Source organism: Leopardus geoffroyi, chromosome B4 (assembly GCF_018350155.1).
Source record: "Leopardus geoffroyi isolate Oge1 chromosome B4, O.geoffroyi_Oge1_pat1.0, whole genome shotgun sequence".
Taxonomy (NCBI): Eukaryota; Metazoa; Chordata; class Mammalia; order Carnivora; family Felidae; genus Leopardus; species Leopardus geoffroyi.
Window position 1 is genome coordinate 36510887 of NC_059341.1, and position 18849 is coordinate 36529735.

Here is an 18849-nt window from a genome sequence, read left to right on the forward strand (position 1 = left end):
TACAACACTTAAAAATAAAGCATTTATCCAAAGGCTGTATTCTCTCAGGTCCACTGCTACTGCCAACATGGTAATTTTGGTAGAATAAGTTTCCACAATTCTCCAGATGAGGACAAGGCTATTTAAAATCACATCCATCCCTATCCTAGGAATGCAAGGTTGGTTCAAACATACAAAAATCAATCAATATAATGTACCATATGAACAGAATAAAGAACAAAAACCACACAATCACCTCAATAAATACAGAAAAAGCATTTTACAAAGTACAACACTTTTTGGGGCACCTGGGTGGCTCAGTCAGTTAAGCGTCCCATTTCGGCTCAGGTCATGATCTCGCAGTCCGTGGGTTCGAGCCCCGCGTCAGGCTCTGTGCTGACAGCTCAGAGCCTGGAGCCTGTTTCAGATTCTGTGACTCCCTCTCTCTCTGCCCCTCCCCCACTTGCACTCTGTCTCTCTCTGTCTCAAAAATAAATAAACATTAAAAAAAAATACAACACTTTTTCATGATAAAAACACACAATAAACTAGGAACAAAAGGAAACTTCCTCAACATGATAAAGGGCATCTATGAAAAAATCCAAAGTTAACATCATACTTAATGACGAAAAACGAAAACCTTTCTCCTAAGATAAAGAACAATTCAAGGATACAGGCTTCACTACCTCTATTCATCATCGTACTGAACAACTTGGGAATAACAATTAGGAAATTTGAAAAAATAAAAGGCAGCTACATTGGAAAGGAAGAAGTATAACCATCTCTTTGCAGGTGGCATAATCTTACATACAGACAATACTAAAAAATCCACTAAAACACTGTTAGAGCTAATAAACAAGTTTAGCAAAGTTGCAAAAGGCAAAATCAATATACAAAAGTCAGTTGTGTATCTGCACACTAAAAATTAATAATCTGCAAATGAAATGAAAACAATTCCATTGGTAATGGCATCAAAAAGAACAAAATATTTAGGAATAAATTTAAAGAAGTTCAAGACTTATAAATTGAAAACCACAGAACATTGATAAAGGAAATTAAAGACAGCCTTGAGAAGTTGAAAGATACTCCATGTTCATCAACTGAAAAACTTGATATTGTCTCCAAATTGACGAGCAGATTCAACACAGTCCCTACCAAATTTCCAAATTTCTTTTTTACAGAAATGGACACACTGATCTCAAAATTCATATGGAATTAAAAGGGACCCCCAAAAGCAAAAAACAATCTTGAAAAGGAACAAAGGTAGAAGATTCACAATTCCCAGTATCAAAACCTACTAAAAATCTATAGTAATCAGGGGTGCCTGAGTAGCTTCATCAGTTAAGTATCCAACTTTGGCTCAGGTAATGATTTCATAGTTCGTGAATTCAAGCCCCATGTCGGGCTCTGTGCTGACAGCTCAGAGCCTGGAGCCTGCTTCAGATTCTGTCTCTGCCTCCTTCTCTGTTCCTCCCCCACTCTGTCTGTATCTCTCACAAAAATAAACATTAAACAAAATTTTTTTTAATCTAGAGTAATCAAGACAGAGTGGTATCACACATGGATAGACATATACACCAATGGAATAGAATTAAGAGTTCAGAAATAGAATTAATGTTCAGAAATGAACACACATGTCTACAACCAACTGATTTTTAGCAAGGGTCCTAAGACCATTCAATGGAGAAAGAACAGTCTTTTTCTTTTTTTATGTTTATTTTTCAGAGAGAGAGAGAGAGAGAGAGAGAGAGAGAGAGAATGAATGAATGAATGATGAGCAGGGGAGGGGCAGAGAGAGCAAAGACAGAATAATAAGCAGGCTCCAGGCTCTAATCAGTTAGCACAGAGCCCGATGTAGGGCTCAAACCCAAGAACAGCAAGATCATGACTTGTGGCCAGAGTCAGACACTTAACCAACTGAGCCACCTGGTGTCCCAAGAACAGTCTTTTCAACAAATGGCGCTGGGACAACTGGATATATCCACATACAAAATAATGAAGTTGGACCCCTACCATACACCAAGAATTAACTTGGAATGGTCAAAGATCTAAATATAAAATCTAAAACTATATAAACTCATAGGGGCACCTGGGTGGCTCAGTTGGTTGAGCATCCGACTTCGGCTGAGGTCATGGTTGCATAGTTCGTGAATCCAAGCTCCATGCTGGGCTCGCTACTGTCAGCCTGTAGGTGCAGAGCCTGCTTCAGATCCTTTATCCCCTTGCTCTCTGCCCCTCTCCCACTTAAGCTCTCCCTCAAAAAATAAAATATTAAAAATAAATAAATTATACAACTCATTGAAGAAAATGTAGGAGGAAATCTTTGTGACCTTCAATTAGGCAAAGGTTTATTAGATAGGACACCAAAAGCACAAGCAACCAAGAAAAAATCAGATAGATTGACTTTCATCAAAATTTAAAATTCTTGTGCACCAAAGGACTCTACCAAAAAAGTGAAAAGATAACCACAGTAGGGGAGATATATTTGCAAATCCCATAACTGATAGGGGTGGAGTCTCCAATATATAAAGACTTTCCAGAACGCAACAATGAAAAGATAAATAGCTCAATTTAAAGATAAATAATATGAATAGGTATTTCTCTAAAAGATACACAAATGGCCAAGTACATGAAAAGATGTTCAACATCATTAGTCATTATGGAAATGCAAACGAAAACCACAAAAAGATACCACTACATATCTATTAGAATGGCTATTTATAGAAGAAAAATAACAGATGTTGATAGGAATGTAAAATCATATAGCTGCTTTATTTTTTTTTTTCAACGTTTTTTTATTTTTTATTTTTGGGACAGAGAGAGAGACAGAGCATGAACGGGGGAGGGGCAGAGAGAGAGGGAGACACAGAATCGGAAACAGGCTCCAGGCTCTGAGCCATCAGCCCAGAGCCCGACGCGGGGCTCGAACTCACGGACCGCCAGATCGTGACCTGGCTGAAGTCGGATGCTTAACCGACTGCGCCACCCAGGCGCCCCTACAGCTGCTTTAGAAACAGTTTAGCAGTTCCTCAAAAAGTTAAACTTGAAGTTAACATCATTTCCATTCCTAGATATATACACAAGAGAAATGAAAACACAAGTTCATACAAAAACTTGTATATCAATGTTCGTAGAATCATTATTCATAATAGGCAAAAGGTGCAAACAACCCAAATGTTCACAAACTGAAGAATGGATAAACAAAATATGGTATATTCATTCCAATTCAGCCATTAAAAAGGAATGAAGACTGATGCCTGAATAAAGTACAACAATATGAATGAACCTAAAACCCATTACCTTTAAAAAGCCAGACACAAAAAGCTGCATGCTGTATTATTACATTTATATGAAATATTCAGAACAGCCAAGCCCATGGAGAAAAAGGGTAGGTTAGACATTGCCAGAGGATAGGGGTTACGACTGCTAACAGGAATGGGTTTCTTTTTGAAAATGTTCTGGAATTGAATAGTGGTGATGGTTACACAACCTTGTAAGTATACACAAAACAACTGAATTCTACAGTTTAAAATGGTAAATTCTATGTTATGTGAATTATAGCTCTATTTTTAAAAACCCATTTAATTAACCCATAGTGCTGGCTTAAAAGTCAGAATTCCACAACACCCATCAATGAAGCATGAAACTTCTCTAAGCCTGAGATGTATTCTGTTTTACTCCCCAAATAACACAAAACAATTTAGCCAAGTTTCTCTATTCTTAACAGACTTTAAAATCCTTTTGCATTCAATGTATCATCTACACACATATCCGGTCCAATTACCTTCTAGATGGCACTATCTTCCACATTAGAGCACTAATACGCAAACTTTTCATCTAGACAGCTGTACTTCTCACCTGAGGTGAATCTTTAAAATAAATGTGTAGCATTAATTTACCTTCTGCTATGAGTCCACCCTTTGTACCTTTTTTTAACACCTTATTCCTTCGTACTCTTTTTTCATATTTTTATACCCTGTGATAATTCCTGAACTTGGTAAAAAAATTTCAACTGCTTAGAATTTTTTCTGATTTGAAGGAACTTGTTAGGAACAATGGATGATAGTAGAAACTCTATGAATAACAGATTAAAACACTGAGTAGAACACAGAAACAGAAAAGTTCCTCTTCTATTATGATTAATAAAGCTGCAACATCAAAAGACAACAAAAAAGAGAGGAGTTTTATCACCATATCTCTCACACACACACACACACACACACACACACACACACACACACATACACACACACACACTCTCTCTCTCTCTCTCTGTCTCTCTGTCTCTGTCTCTCTCTCTCACTCTCATATTCTCAATCTCTTATTCAACATTTTTATTGAATTGGAGCAGATATTTTCCAAAGATGGCCACAGCAATACCTCCCACCTTACATGCTCTTCTGCAATGTGGCTTTGCCATGCCTCCATTAAGAACTGAAGTCTATTTCTTGACCCCCTGAATCAAGATCAATCCTGTGGCTACTATGACAAACAGAATACAGCAAAAGGAATCCTCTCACACTTCCAAACCAATTCACAGCATATAACCCTTAACTCATCAGGCAGCTTCTGCTTCTAACACCTGTGACTGTGGAAATCAGGTGGCACATAAGAAGTGTGACTACTCCCATCATGCTGTGGTATACCCAGGGCATATGCAGAAGCCCTGAGGCAAAAGACAACATGTAGCCATGTAGCCAGAGGCCAAGAAGTACCTACGCAGAATGTATGCAAGTGAAAAAGCCAGCTTGGCAGTGGATCATCCAACTGCAGACACCCCTAGCTGTCACCAAACAAATCAGGGACAAACTACTTGAGAGCCCTTCCTAAATTCATGATTCACAAATAAGTAAACAATCTGAAATGGTACTTTAAGTCACTAAACCTTAGAAATAGTTCATTTATATAGCAATAGGTTTTTCTCCATCTATTGTAAAGCAATGCTATTGCTGTTTTAATTGCTTATATCTGAAATTTATTGTTTCTAGATTATCAGAATTATCAGAATGTAGGGTGATGGGTGCTGTGTTTGTTTTATAGTTTTCATTTTTTCAGATAAAAATGTTCTGGAAGGAGAAGGGATGGTAAGCAGGAATATATCATAACTAAAACAATTTATAACACGGTAAACTTTCCATAGGGAATAACGCATCAATCATTACAAAATGTCACTTGTATAAGATCAACATCACTTAAAAATAGTTATCTGTTGACAAACTGGAAGTTAAATTAGACTTTCCAAGTTTAGCTGTTGACCTCCTTAAGGTTTACTTGAAAAAGAGGTGGCGGGGTGGGGAAAGGGAAGGTTATATGAAGACTGACTTTGTCTTCTCTTAATTTTAGCTTCATTAACAGCTGGGTTGTGACTTAAAAATAACATTTAGAAAACACTGCAATTAATCCTTATTAAAAATAAGATTTTTTTAAGGATATTAACTTTCTCAGGACGCCTGGGTGGCTCAGTTGGTTGGGTGTCCGACTCCAGCTCACGTGATGATCTCATCGTCTGTGAGTTCAAGCCCACGTCGGGCTCTGTGATGACAGCTCAGAGCCTGGAACCTGCTTCAGATTCTGTATCTCCTTCTCTTTCTGCCCCTCCCCCCCCCACTCACACTCTGTCTCTCTCTCTCTCTCAAAAATAAAATAAAAACATATACATAAATAAAATATTAACTTTCTCGGAGTAAAATTACTAAATGTTGTTTTTAGTATAAACCATATTCTCCTTTCCATTTTAAGGAAAAAGTGAAGAAATGAACACTACCTTAGTCAATACTATGAAGAAAACAAATAAAATATATTTAAAAACCTATTCTTTCTGACTTGCTACCCAAAACTTTCTCTGTTACCCAGTAGAAGAGAAAATTTTAAGAACCAATCTATGACCAAACAAACCAACTGCAACCTTCTAATTCTATATATTAATTAACTTTCTGCTACTCTTAAATCTAAACTCTACACACCAAAACCAACAAAACTGGAGAAACAAGTAAGGCAAAACACAGAAGTTACAGAAGCACAGACGGGAATGATGGTAACATCTGCATCAGCAAATTAAACTCCAAGCAACATTATCATTTATAATCAATCAAGCAAGAAGCTGTACAATTTTAACACAGATTTCTGAATGCAGCTCAGATTCAAATGCTCAATTACATTTTCCAGGTCAGTAATTTATTATAAAGGTAAGAAATTTACTGTAACACAAAACTACTTTAAACCATAGGGGAGAACCCTGAGAAGGAGGAGCCCAATGCTAATCCCATTGTACAGCATGCCTAGCCATCTGCTATTGTCCCATTTTATTCTCTGAGCACAGGGCTATTCCAGTGCACACAAATACATAAACTACCTAGAGAGTTAGAAGATTGTGGGTGGGCAGTGGTGGCTGAGACAGAGCCAAAAATAGTGCAGAGTATGTGACTCACAATCCAGCCACTATCACAGCTGCTACTATTCTCAGAAAACAATGATTTTTTAAATGAATATCTAATATGCCAAAAGTAATGCCAAAGTAATATGCTTCCTGGCATTCCTTCTTAAATATTAAAATATTTAAATATTACTTAAACATACCATTATAAATATTTGTGAAAAAAATGATTACAAAATGCAGATGTCAGAAATAAGAAAAAAGATGAAAGCAATTAACTTATCTCTCTTCCTTATGGACTAAGTCTCTGTATAAAGAAGCAAAGTAGGTTAAGTGTGCAGAATTAAGACTTTGCTCCAGGAATAGCTGACGTTCTACCTGAAAGGTTGTATCTCACTATCTACTGCAGATAAATTTCTAGTTTTTGACAGTAAATATTCAAGGTCAGAAAAAAGAAAAGTGGAACTGTATTCGTTTCCTAAATAAACTAAAAGGAAAATAAAGATGAGTATATTCACTGAAAACTTTCTCCTTATGTAAGAACTGGAAATAAGTGTCCCAGTGACCAGGTAATAGAAGAGTTCATAATAAGAAAGAAAAGTCATTTGTAGACAGTGCTCTACCAGAACCTTGTAAGAATTCCTATTACAAAATGTTTGAAGAGCAAAGGCAGAATTCCGAGGCATGACAATGTGGAAAAGAATACTATTTCATGTTTTCATTCACACTGCTCTCTTAGCTTGGGATGTCTCACTCCTTTCCCATCTGCTTAGCAAATATTCATTCAATTTCACACAAGCTCAAATCTAAAATTCCTTGCTTTGTACCCCACTATATACTATCTGTATCACCACTTCTTTGACTCCCAGAAATCTAAGACTTTAGATTTCTAAAGTCTTTCTAAAGTCTTTCTGGAGAGCAGAAACCACATCTTATTTGTCTTTGTACTTAGCACAGTGCCTACTATATAGTAGAAGGTACTATGCTGAATGGATGAATGAAGACAGTTTAGGAATACTGGGAAGCCACAAACACAATTTGACTATGCAACTATAAGTGGACGTGGTAGTGAAGAAAATGGAGAAACAGCAAACAATACTCCAGTGTATATAAATATATACATTGCTTAGAAATCTAGAAAAATGTATGGGTAGTGGTCCTGAAAAAGCCAAAAACAGTTGAGTGTATCACTGGCTCATAACCCAGGCATCACTATAAGAAAGAATTATACAGAGTGATCTCTCCAATTAACTCAGATTTTTTTTAAGCTTATTTAAGAGAGAGAGAGAGAGAGAGAGAGAGAGAGAGAGAGAGAGAGAGAATGAGCAGGGGAGGGGCAGAGAGTGAGGGAGAGAGAGAATGCCAAGCAGGCTCTGCACTGTCAACATGTAGCCTGATGTGGGGCTCAAACTCAAGAACCATGAGATCATGACCTGAGCTGAAATCAAGAGTCAGATGCTTAACCGACTGAGGCACCCAGGTGCCCCAACTGACTCAGATTTTTAAGACAGATGTGTAAGAGTCTGAATGAGGAAGAGAAAGAAGAATCTTTAAAATGGCTAGACCTACAAATTTACAAGAATAAAAATTTTTAGATGACAAAAAGAGCTTTGAGAATTGTTTTGAGAAATAAATCTGACAGATGTACAATATACCACAAAAGTCTTTTCTGGCCCTATTCAATATATTATCACTTATATGAAAGTATAAAGAATATGCTCACAGATGGGTAGAAGGCATAAAATTGAAGGAGACAAACTAAATAAATCAAGATTCAAAAAGATCCTCAAAGATTAAGTGGCTGAATTTAGCAAAGTAAAATTGAGTAAGAATAAACAATATTAACACCTTATATCCACAGTGTGTAACACTTTATAGGTTCCAAGGTACTTTCATACACATTACATCATTTAACAAAAACCTCCTGAAGTAACTATTATACCCTGTCTATAAATGAAAAAACTGAAGGTTAGTGAGTTTCAGAGAGTTGCCAATATCACATATCAGCTAGGACCAAGAACAGAATATTCATAATGTTCTAATCATCTCTCTTGCAATTAGATCCAAAATTCCAACTGGTCAAGTAAAGTATGGAAGAAAAATAAGTTCAGACAAATAACTCCCATCAGAAAAATTAAGGGCAAATGAGAACATTGAGAGGAACAGAAATAAGATGTGAGGAAAATAAGGATGTGAGGGCTGTCCAAGAGCAAGCTCCCAATATCTAAAAAGTCATCCTACAGAAGGAGAATTATACTTATTCAATATGGCCCCAAGTTAATCTCAATCAGCAAACACTGTAAGTAGCCAAATTCTGGTTCAAGGATAAAGGATCAAACTGTCCGAGTCATTAATTCATCATAATTGGATACATTTGACCATAAGATGAATAAATCCACTTGCCAGAGAATTCATACAAAAAATTTTAATCAGACAGCTGAACTTCATCAAATAAGCCTCTACATCTGTATCAGACACTGTTTCAAAATATACAAATGAACCTCTAGAGAAAGATGGCTCTAATTTTAGAATTATAAAATTAGGAACAAATTTAAAGTGAAATATATGAAAAGTTTTTTCTTTTTTTTTTTTTAAAGATACTTTACTCTCTTTTTTTTTTGTTTCATGTTTATTCATTTATCTTGAGAGAGAGACTGCAAGCTAGGGAGGGGCGGGGGTGGGGGGGGCGGAGAGAGAGATCCAAGCAGGCTCCACACTGTCAGCACAGAGCCTGATGAGGGGCTCAATCTCACAAACCCATGAGATCATGACCTGAGCCAAAACCAAGAGTTAGTTTTTCTTTTCCAAAGAAAATACAGATATATACAAAGAGAGATGGGGTTTTTCTTCTTAAGCCTTTTTTAAGTTAATATTCAAACAAAGGGAAACTAATAAACACCAATGTACCAACCATGCAAGTTTAACAACACTTAATCTTAGTTATTTTCATTTATGTCAAATAATATTTATTATATACATATATGTTATGAAGTATGTGAATAATAAGTTAAATACATACAAACTCATTCCCTATCTTAAGATATTTACATATCCCTCCTTATGCCATTTCCCTTGCCTTCCCTACATCTAGAAGAAATGACTCTGCTGAATTTTTATCCTAAACATTCCTTTGCCCTAAAATAAGAGGCTCCATTGTGTGACTATACCAAATTTACTTACTCATTCTTCTCTTAATGAACATTTGTAGACTGTTTCCCAGTTTTGTTTTGTTATAGCCAAACAAGGCTACTATGAGCATTCCTACACGTATACTGGAGTTCATCTAAGGTATCTGTATCGGGGAGGGTATGCTTATGTTTAACTTCCTAACTCCTTCCCAAAATATTTGTACCAATTTAAAAATCCAACAGAATTCTTGCTCTTCAAGAAAACCAGGTGCCATATTTATTGACACTTGATACTGTCACAGACTTCTTAATTTTCACCAACAGAGCATAAAAGTACAGGTATAAAATTGTATGTTAATCTGGTCTTATTTTACGTTCTCTTAGTTACAGTCAGGGTAAATACTTCTCATATTACCTATGTTTTACTAATATATACATAGGTTATAAAAGTACAAAAGTATGCATCCTGATCCAATATATGAGGGCATTCATAAATACCAAAATTAAGTGTTCAACTCTGGGACAGAATGGAGGACAATACTATCAAGTAAAGATATGCCAAGGAACATAAACTGTATTTGAATTTTCACTTCTTTTTTTTAAGTTTTTAATTTATTGTGGGGGAGGTGGTAACTAGCAGAGAGAGACAGAATGTCAAGTAGGCTCTGTGCTGTTAGCACTGAGCCCAACACAGGGCTCGATCTCACCAACCATGAGATTGTGACATGAGCTGAAATCAAGATTAGAGTCAGATGCTTAACCAACTGAGTCACCCAGGCACCCCTGAAGTTTTACTTAAGCTGAGTAACTACCATTACTCATTATTCTCTATATTCTTTGCATCTCTGTAACAATTAGTTATAAAATGTAAAGACAATAATATAAATAACATAATAAGCAAGAACATAGAAAACATCATACCTATGACCTTTCTTGAAAACCTATTCAAAGGAATTCTAGGGCAATCAAGAATTAAATAAAAATTTAAACCTTGGGGTACAAAGCAGGAAGATGGCAGGGAAGACCCTAGGCTCACCTCCTCCCATGAACACAACTAGATAACTATCAAATCATCCTAAATTCCCCCAAAATCAACCTGAGGATTGACAGAACAAATTCCACAACTAAAGGCAGAGAAGAAGCCACATCCACTGTGCAGCTCCTGGACAGAAGGCAAGCAAACGACCTGGGGGCAAACAGCATGAAAACAGCGATGTGAAGAACACCTGAGGTACACAGTGCAGAAATTATTCACTCTTCTTGGAGCGCTACCCTGAGAGGCAGCATTCATGGAGACACCTCTCTGGGAACAAGGGAGCTTACGAAGCCATTTCCCTCCCCTACCCCCTCATCTTAAACACAGAACCACCTGCAAGAGGCAGCACAGTGCCCAAAGGCTGACTAACTTGCTTACACTAAGCTCCATGCCCCTGGGCTCTAGTGGAACTGCCCTTCTCAGTCACCCTTGCCCCAACCCGAGCATAGCAGGCCCCTCCCCCAGAAGACCAGCACAAAGCCCTGCCCATACCACATCTCTGGACCAGAGAGTTTGGCAAGGCCTCAGTTACAGTGGATATGATGACAACTCTCATTTCACAAGCCAACCAGACCACACCTAGCTAAAACTCACCACATTCAGGCCAGAGACAAAACACTGCCCACAGGAGGCAAGGAGAGCCTCTGCAGATAACTGACCTGAAGGACAGAACAACCAGAACACAACAGCAGACTGCACAGAGCACACACCAGAGACAGTCCCTGAGATGCCAGACCCTGGACACTACCTTAACTCTTCTTCGTAAATCCATTACTTTCAGGAGCAGGAGACATTAACTGGCTTTTCTAACATGGAGAAGAAGACAGAAACTTAGACGAAATGCAATCACAGAGGAATTTATCCCAATGAAAGAACAAGATAAAACCACGGCTACAGATCTAAGCAAAACAGATATAAGGAACATGACTGATGAAGAATTTAAAGCAACAATCCTGAGGCACCTGGGTGGCTCAGTCAGTTGAGCATCTGACTCTTGATTTGATTTCAGGCTCCGTGCTGAGCATAAAGCTTGCTTAGATTCTCTCTCTTTCCCTCTGCCCCTCTCCCCCATTCACACACTCTCTCTCTTTCTAAAATAAAAAATAAAATACACATATCCTTAAAAAAACAAAGCAACATCATAAGGATACTCACTGGGTTTGAGAAAAGAAGACATCAGTGACACCTTTACCACAGAGATAAAAGAGCTAAAAAGAATCCATAAGAGAGAAGAGTGCAATAAATGAGACTAGAAACACACCTGATGCATTGAACAGCAGGCAGGAAGAAACAGAGGAATGAATTAGAAGAGAAAGTAATGGAAAGCAATGAAGATGAACAAAAGAGAGAAAAAAGAATTATGCAAGACAAGAACAGACTTAAGGAACACAGTGACTCCGTCAAATGTAGTAACATTTGTATTATAGGAGTCCCAGAAGAAGAGAGAGAAAAGGAGGCAGAAAAATTACTTGAAGAAGTAATAGCTGAAAACTTCCCTTATCTGGGGAAGGAAATAAATATCCAAATCCAGGAGGCACAGAGAAATCAACAAAAGCAGGCCAACACCAAGACATACTGTAATTAAATTTATAAAATACAGTGATAAAGAAAAACTTTAAAAGCAGCAAAACGAAAGAACTCATTAACTTACAACAGAAAACCCATAAGGCTAGCTGGAGATTTTTCAACAGAAACTTGGCAAGCCAGAAGGTAGTACCATGATATATTCAAAGTGTGAATGGGAAAAATCTGCAGCTGAGAACAATATATCCAGCAAGACTATCATTCAGAATAGCATGACAAATAAAGAGTTTCCCAGCCAAACAAAAATCAGAAGAGTTCATGAGCACTATAAGCCAGCCCTGCAGGAAATATTAAAGGGGACTCTTTGAGCAGTAAAAAGAAACCAAAAGTGACAGTATGAAGGCAGGAAAAACAAAAGCAGTAAAAATGAATATTTCTGTAAAAAACAGTCAAGGAACTCACATACAAAGGATATAAAATATAATAACATATACCTATAAATGGGGAGGAGAGGAGAAAAGAATCGGTTCAAACTTGAATGACCATCAACTGAATATAGACTGATATTTGCAGAACACGTTGGTAACATATATATATATATATATATATATATATATATATATACACACAGACCTAATGGTAACCATACATCAAAAACCACTAATAAACATGCAAAGAATAAAGAGAAAGAAATCCAAATATATCACTAAAGAAAATCAGAAAAACATGAAAAAAAGAAAAAAAAATGAAAGGATCAGAAAAAATCTCCAGAAACACCCACAAAACAAGTAATAAATTGGCAATAAATACATATCTATCAATAATTAGTTTGAATGTAAATAGATTACATGCTCCAATCAAAAGACATGGGTATCAGAATAGATTAAAAATACAATATCCTTTTATGTGCTGCCTACAAGAGACTCACCTCAGACCTAAAGACACCTCCAGATTGAAAGTGAGGGGAGAAACATTTATCATGCAAATGATGTCAAGTAGCAGGAATAGCAACACTTATATCGTAGAAACTAGACTTCAAAACAAAGACTGTATGTAACAAAAGACGGAATGGCACTATACAGTAATGAAGGAGACAATCCAACAAGATATAACAATTATAAATATATATGCACCCAACATTATTATAATGGCTTATAACACAAGCCAGATGGATGTAACAGATATGTTCAGAACATTCCATCCTTAAACAGAATACACATTCTTTTCAAGTGCACATGCAACATTCTTCAGAACAGATCACATACTAGGTCACAAAAGAGGCCTCAACAAACACAAAAATTGAAGTGATACAAGAACCTTTTCTAACCACAACAGTATGAAACCAGAAGTCAACCACAAGAAAAAAGTCTGGGAAGACCAGAAATACATGGAGGTTAAACAATATGCTACTAAACAATGAATGGGTCAACTAAGAAATTAAAGAAGAAATAAAAAGTACCTGGAAACAAATGAAAATAAAGACACAATGGCCCAAAACCTTTGGGATGCAGCAAAAGTAGTTTTAAGAGGGAAGTTTACTGCAGTACAGGTTTATTTTAAGAAGAAAAATCTCAGATAAACAGCCTAACCTTACGCCAAAAGGAGCTAGAAAAAAGAATAACAAATGAAGCCTTAGGGTCAGCAGAAGGAAGGAAATAATAAAAATTAGAGCAGAAATAAAATGATATGGAAACTAAAGAAAAAAAAAATAGAACAGATTAAGGAAACCAGGAGCTAGTTCTTTGAAAAAATTAATAAAATTGATAAACCTCTGGCCAAACTTGTCAAAAAGAAAAGAGAAAGGACCCAAATAAAATCGCAAAAAAGAGAGGAGAAATAACAACATCACAGAAATACAAACAATTATAAGTGAATATTATGAAAAAATATATGCTAATAATTGGACAACCTAGAAGAAATGGATAAATCCCTAGACTACAAATTACAAGAGCTGAAACAGGAAGCAATAGGAAACTTGAATAGACCGATTACCAGCAAAGAAACTAATAATCAAAAATCTCCCAACAAACAAAAGTCCAGGACCAGATGGCTTCACAGGTGAACTCCAGCAAAAATTTAAAGAAGAGTTACTATGCATTCTTCTCAAACTATTCCAAAAATAAAAACTTCCAAATTCATTCAATGAGGCCAGCATTACCCTGATACCAAAACCAGATAAAGACATCACAATGAAAAGGAACTATAGGCCAAGATCCCTGATGAACGTGGATGCAAAAATTCATGATAAAAACCCTCAACAAAGTAGGTTTAGAGGGAGCATACCTCAACATCATAAAGGCTATATATGAAAAACCCACAGCTAATAACATCCTCAGTGGGGAAAACTGACAGCTTTTCCTTTATGGTCAGGAACAAGAAAGGGATGTCCATTTCTACCACTTATATTCAACTTAGTACTGGAAGTCCTAGCCACAGCAATCAGACAACAAAAATAAATAAAAGGCATCCAAATAGGCAAGGAAGAAGTCAAACTTTCACTATTTGCAGATGTCACGATATTATGTATAGAAAACTTAAAAGACTCCATGAAAAAGACTGCTAGAACTGACAAATGAATTCATAAAGTCTCAGGATACAAAATCAATCTACAGAAATCTGCTACATTTCTATATACCAACAATGAATCATCAGAAAGAGAAATTAAAGAATCAATCCCATTTACCATTGCACCAAAAACAATTAAGATACCTAGAAATAAACATAACCAAAGAGACAAAAGATCTATACTCTGAAAAACATAAAACATGGATGAAAAATTGAAAACACAAAGAATGGAAAGACATTCCATGCTCACCATTCAGAAGAACAAATATTGCTTTTTTTTCATGCTTTTTTTTTTTTTTTTTTTTTTTAAGAGAGAGAATTTGAGCAGAGGAGGGGCAGAAAGAAAGGGAGACATAGAATCCAAAGCAGCTCCAGGCTCTGAGCTGTCAGCACAGAGCCCAACATGGGGCTCGAACTTCAGGGAACTCTGAAGTCAGAAGCTTAACCAGCTGAGCCATTCAGACGCCCCAGAACAAATATTGTTAAAATGTCTATGTTACCCAAAGCAATCTAAACATTTAATGCAATCCCTATCTAAATACCAACAGAATGCTAGAAAAACAATCTTAAAATTTATATGAAACCACAAAAGACCCTGAATACCCAAAGCAGCCTTGAAAAAGAAAAGCAAAGCTGGAGGCATCACAATTCCAGACTTCAAGTTATATTACAAAGCTGCCGTAATAAAAACAGTATGGTACTGGCACAAAAACAGACATACAGATCAATGGAACAGAATAGAAACCCCAGAAATGAACCCACAATTACATGGTCAATTAATCTTCCACAAAGCAGGATAGAATACCCAAAGGGAATGTCTCTTCAACAAAAGGTGTTGGGAAAATTGAACAGCAACATGAAAAAGAATGAAATTGGACCACTTATACCATGCACAAAAAGAAATTCAAAATGGACTAAAGACCTGAATTTGAGACCTGAAACCATAAAAATCCTAGAAGACAACACAGGCAGTAACTTCTTTGACATTAGCCATAGCAACTTCTTTCTAGATACGTTTCCTGAGGCAAAGGGAACAAAAGCAAAACTAAACTATTGGGACTACATCAAAATAAAAAACTTCTGCACAGCAAAGGAAACAATCAACAAAACTAAAAGGCAACCTATGGAATGGGAGAGATATTTGCAAATGAAATATCTGATAAAGGGTTAGTATCCGAAATATATAAAGAACTTATAAAGCTCAACACCAAAAAAATGAATAACCCAATTATTAAATGGGCAGAAGACATAAACAGACATTTTCCCAAAGAAGCCATAGAGATGTCCAACAGACGTATGAAAAGATGTTCAACATCACTTATCATCAGGGAAATGCAAATCAAAACCACAATAAGATATCACCTCACATCAAAATGTCAAAATGGCTAAAACCAACAACAGAAGACACAATAGGTGTTAGTGAGGAGGTGGTGAAAGGAGAACCCTCTTGCACTCTTGGTGAGAATACACTGATGCAACTAGTCTGGAAAATAGTATGGAGGTTCCTCAAGAAGTTAAAAATAGAACTACCCTAAGATCCAGCAATCGTACTACTTGGTATTTACCCAAAGAATACAAAAGCACTAATTCAAAGGGATACATGCACCCCTATGTTTATAGCAACCTTATTACAAAAGCCAAGATATGGAAGCAGCCCAAATGTCCATCAACTGATGAATGGATAAAGAAGATGTGGCATATATATACAATGGCATGTTACTGAGCCATAGAAAAGAATGAATCTTGCCATTTGCAATGATATGGATGGAGCTAGAGAGTATGCTAAGTAAAATAAATCAGTCAGAAAAAGACAAATATGGTATGATTTCACTCATCTGTGGAATTTAAGAAACAAAATAAATGAGCAATGTAAAAAAAGAGAGGGGGTGGGGAGAGAGAGGGCAAACCAAGAAACAGACTCTTAACTATAGAGAACTGACAGTTACCAGAGGCGAGGTCAGTGGAGGGATGGGTAAAATAGGTGATGGGGATTAAAGAGGGCACTTGTAACAAGCACCGGATAATGTATGGAAGTGTTAAATCACTACACTGTAGTGTACTTAAAACAAATATTACACTGTATGTTAACTAGCTAGAATTTAAATAAAAAATTTTAAAAACAATTTAAAAAAAGAAAAAAATTATACCTTGGCAATAGTTAGCTGTGACACTGTAAAACTAGTAACAAACATTAAATTCACTTAAACACAGAAGTAAAAGCTAAACAATATGAATTATAATTATAGTAAAAATGTCTTTCCCCCTTGAAAAGCAACACATTGTAAATCCATGAAGTATTATGGATTCAATAAAACAACAAAGCTTACCAACAAAAATCAAGATGGGAGAGATCGTAAGTAAACTATTTTTCATAAAAAGTAGTCAACAGATGCAGATTTTTAAATTTGTTAAATCAAAAATACTAATTTGAAAATATATATGCGGGGCGCCTGGGTGGCGCAGTCGGTTAAGCGTCCGACTTCAGCCAGGTCACGATCTCGCGGTCCGTGAGTTCGAGCCCCGCGTCGGGCTCTGGGCTGATGGCTCAGAGCCTGGAGCCTGTTTCCGATTCTGTGTCTCCCTCTCTCTCTGCCCCTCCCCCGTTCATGCTCTGTCTCTCTCTGTCCCAAAAATAAACAAACGTTGGAAAAAAAAAAAAAATTTAAAAAGAAAATATATATGCACCCCTATGTTTGCTGTAGCATTATTGATAATAGCCTAATTATGGAAGCAGCCCAAGTGTCCCAACAATAGATGAATAGATGACTGGTGTATATATACATACAATGGAATATATTTAGCCATTTAAAAAAATGAAATCTTGCCATTTGCAATAACATGGATGGAGCTAGAAAACATAATGCTAAGTGAAAAAAAAGTCGGAGAAAGACAAATACCGTATGATTTCACTCATACGTGGAATTTAAGAAACAGAACGAATAAAAAAAAAAAAAAACAGACTCTTAACTGTAGAAAACAAATCGATAGTTAACTGAGGGGAAGTGTGTAGGGGATGGATGAAATAGGTAAAGAGGATTAAGAGTATACTTATCACAATGAGCACTGACACAGGTATAGAATCGCTGAATCACTCTATTGTATACACTGTATGTTACCTATACTGGAATTAAAATTTAAAAAGAAAAACCAAAAAATAACAAAAATTATTTTAAAAGTAAGCATGTCAGGAGAAAGAGTGATGAGGAGATTATATGCATAATAATTTAAATAATTTATCTTGTTGACAAGATATAGTCAACAGATATTTAAAGTGATCAAATATTTATGGTTACATACAGGAAGCAAATGAAAACCAAACTAATATACTATTGGTAAAATACAGGACATGGTCTTCTGTACTACAAAGAAAAGGTGAGGGACGCCTGGGTGGTTCAGCTGGTTAAGGGTCCAACTCTTGATATCCTCTCAGGTCATGGTATCATGGTCGTGAGATCAAGCCCTGCATTGGGCTCCAAGCTGAGCATGCAGCCTGTTTGGGATTCTCTCTCTCCTTCTCTCTCTGCCCCTCCCATGCTCATGGGCACTGAATGAATGAATGAATGAATAAATAAGAACTGAATGTGAGGTTTAGTAAAAAGAGTTTTATTCCTTGGCTATTGTTAGAGGTTAAAAATAAAATTTTTTTACATTTATTTATTTTTGAGAGACAGAGAGAGACAGAGCAAGAGTAGGGGTGGGGCAGAGAGAAAGGGAGACACAGAATCCGAAGCAGGCTCCAGGCTCTGAGCTGTCAGCACAGAGCCCAACGTAGGGCTCAAACCCATGAACCTTGGGATTACGACCTGAGCCAAAGTCAGATGCTTAACTGACTGAGCCACCCAGGTGCCCCAGGTAGAGGTTAAAAATAAACTGGAACAAGATCGAATATTTCTAATCTGTCATCTCAGTGGAGATGAACAATAAATACTATTGTCTACTATAACTGTTATCTCAAGAGTATCCCTTACTTAAGCTTAAAAAAAGGGAGGGGAATAATTATTGATACTTTTCTTATTTACTCCAGAGTTAGCCTCTTACAATCATGAGGAACCTACAAGTAACCTACAAAGCGACCTATGAGGCACTTTTCAGAAACAGCAGCATCAAAAATACTATGGACACTAAGTGCATTTACTTTAAAAATTGAATATGCAGAGCAGTTTTAACAATCTACCTACTGCAACAACACTTTCATTTACTAACCATAAAAATATAAACAGTGGAATAAGAAAGAAACTTTGACA

The 18849-nt window shown here is 36.5% G+C and overlaps 1 protein-coding gene across 24 annotated transcripts in view; it reads right to left on the reverse strand.

Annotated features, from left to right (window-relative positions):
- Positions 1-18849, reverse strand: part of ERC1 (ELKS/RAB6-interacting/CAST family member 1) — a 524080-nt gene that overhangs the window by 357918 nt on the left and 147313 nt on the right. The window lies entirely within an intron of this gene.